General features: G+C 44.3%; 1 pseudogene; it reads left to right on the forward strand.

Annotated features, from left to right (window-relative positions):
- Positions 1-851: 851 nt before the first annotated feature.
- On the forward strand, positions 852-2,145 carry LOC108292506 (annotated as a pseudogene).
- Positions 2,146-3,040: the final 895 nt, after the last annotated feature.

Raw genomic sequence — 3,040 nt, forward strand, 5'->3', positions numbered from 1 at the left:
CATGATGGCTCACGCCTGTAATCCCAGCATTTTGGGAGGCCGAGGCAGCCGGATCCCCTGAGATCAGGAGTTCGAGACCAGCCTGACCAACATGGAGAAACCCTATCTCTACTTAAAAAATACAAAATTAGTCAGGCATGTTGGTGCTTGCCTATAATCCCAGCTATTTGGGAGGCTGAGGCAAGAGAATCACTTGAATCCGGGAGGCAGCGGTTGCAATGAGCCAAGATCATACTATTACACTCCAACCTGAGCAATAAGAGTGAAACTCTGTCTTAAAAAAAAAGGAACAATTCTGTATGCAAAGTGTATAAAGAAAAGCAAGATATGTTTTTGGCAAGGAAAGTTGTAAAAGCATGTAAAAGCATTGAGAAAAAAATAATTTTACCAGACGCAGTGGCGCGTGCCTATAGTCCCAGCTACTCGGGAGGCTGAGGCTAGAGGATCGCTTGAGTCCAGGAGTTCTGGGCTGTAGTGCGCTATGCAGTTCAGCATCAATATGGTGACATCCTGGGAGCAGGGGACCACCAGGTTGCCTAAGGAGGGGTGAACCAGCCCAGGTCAGAAACGGAGCAAGTCAAAACACCCGTGATGATCAGTAGTGGGATCACACCTGTGAATAGCCACTGCAGTCCAGCCTGGGCAACATAGCGAGATCTGTCTCTAAAAAAAACACAAAAAGAAAAAGAAAAAAGAAAAAAATAATCATTGTGTTTGTTTTACAAGTTACTTAAAGATTGTTTCAATTGGAAGGAATAAAAAAGATGTAGATAAAATTAAATGGATACAAAAGTTGGGAAGAGAAAGGGAATAGAAAAAGATTCTGTGGGGAACTGGCTGGGTTGAAAACCATGGCATGGGTACCAGCAGAGTCTGCAGTGGAAGAGCTGATGCCCCAACTACTGCCAGAAGAGCTCTGCGACTGGACAGGATATTTCGATCCCTCACTACCCCTAAGCATGCCTCAGGAATACCTGAGGCGGGTCCAGACCAAAGCAGCTCAATGGCCAGATGCTGTGGTAGCTCAAACTGACCCAAAGAAGTTGAAAAGGAAGGCCAGGCATAGTGGCTCACGCCTATAATCCCAGCAGTTTGGGAGGCCGAGGTGGGTGGATCACCTGAGGTCAGAAGTTCGAAACTAGCTTGGGCAACATGGTGAAATCCCATCTCTACTAAAAATACAATAATTAGCTGGGCATGGTGGTGGGCACCTGTAATCACAGCTACTCAGGAGGCTGAGGCAAGGGAATCACTTGAACTGAACCCAGGAGGCAGCCATTGCAGTGAGCCGAGATCGCACCATTGCACTTCAGCCTGGATGACAAGAGCAAAACTCCATCTCAAAATAAATAAATAAAGAGGTTGAAAAGGAAGCAAGGTGTGAATGTTTCTCTTTTAGGATGCCAACCTGCCCCTGAAGGTTATTCTCCAACACTTCAGTGGCAACAGTAACAAGCAGCACTGTTTTCAATGTAAGACAGAATGTGCACCAACATGGAAGTCACTGGAAATCACAACAGGTGGATAGTAATGTGACTAGGCCAAAATCTAAAGTTGAAGAAGGCTGGAAGAAGTTTTGTCTGAGTGAAAGGTTATGTGCTGGTGTGGTTATTGGTAGTTTCAAATGAAAGTCCTAGAACTGTTTACTTATTTATTTATTTATTTATTTATTTTTAATTTTTTTAAAGATGGGGTTTCACCATGATGGCGAGGCTGGTCTTAAACTCCTGACTTCAGGTGATCCACCCAGCTCGGCCTCCCAAAGTGCTAGGATTACAGGCATGAGCCACCGCGCCCGGCCAGAACTGTTTATGTATAAATTGGTTTTCCCTCCTCGTTTAGTATTGTTAGCAGAATGAATCAGACAACAGTAGCTAGTGTCTTGGAATATCTGAGTAATTTGTTTGGAGAAAGAGACTTTACTTTGGATTTGAGAAGATGGCTTTATGCCTTACTGGCTTGTCTTGAAAAACCTTTATTTCCTGAGGTTCATTCACTGATTCAGCAGCTTGCAAGAAGGTGCTCTGAAGTGTGAGGCTCTTGGTGGATAGCAAAGATGATGAGAGGGTCCCTGCTTTGAATTTATTAATCTGCTTGGTTAGCAGGTATTTTGACCAATGTGATTTAGCTGATAAGCTAGCTTGATGTAGCTGATCTCTCGGGGATGGAAGATATTTTTCTTTTCTTTTTTTCTTTTTTTTTTTTTTTGAGATGGAGTTTTGCTCCTATTGCCCATGCTGGAGTACAATAGCAGGATCTTGGCTCACTGCAAACTCTGCCTCCTGGGTTCAAGTGATTCTCCTGCCTTAGCCTCTTGAATAGCTGGGATTACAGGCACCCGACTGACTTTTTTTTTTGTATTTTTAGTAGAGATTGGGTTTCACCATGTTGGCCAGGCTGGTCTCAGACTCCTAACTTCAGGTGATCCACCTGCCTTGGCCTCCCAAAGGGCTGGGATTATAGGCCTGAGCCACTGTGCCTGGCCAATGTGAGAGTTTTGACCTCTGTTTCCAGCCTGGGCTGGTTACTCTCTCCTTGGGCAACCTGGTGGACCCTTGTTCCTGGGAAGTCATCATATTGATGGCAAATGTAGTAGAGGCACCAATCAGTATAGCATATTACAGCCTAGAACTCCTGGGCTCAAGCATTCCTCCACCTCAGCCTCAAGTGGGAGGCTGGGCTTACAGGAACATGCTTACACTGTTGGTTACAAGTCCTTTGTCAGCTATATGAATTACAAATATTTTCTCCCAGACCATAGCTTGCCTTTCATTCTTTTTTAATTAACACAATTTCTTAATTTTAATGAATTCCAAATTTAATGAAGTACAACTTATCCATCTTTAGGATGTTTGCCGTATCTATTTAAGAAAACTTTGCCCATCCCACTTCACTAATGTTTTTTCATTTTCCTCTCCCTCTTTTTTTATTTGAGACGGAGTTTCACTCTTGTTACCCAGGCTGGAGTGCAATGGCGCGATCTCGGCTCACCGCAGCCTCTGCCTCCTGGGTTCAGGCAATTCTGCCTCAGCCTCCTGAG

Source organism: Cebus imitator, unplaced genomic scaffold (assembly GCF_001604975.1).
Source record: "Cebus imitator isolate Cc_AM_T3 unplaced genomic scaffold, Cebus_imitator-1.0 Scaffold491, whole genome shotgun sequence".
NCBI lineage: Eukaryota > Metazoa > Chordata > Mammalia > Primates > Cebidae > Cebus > Cebus imitator.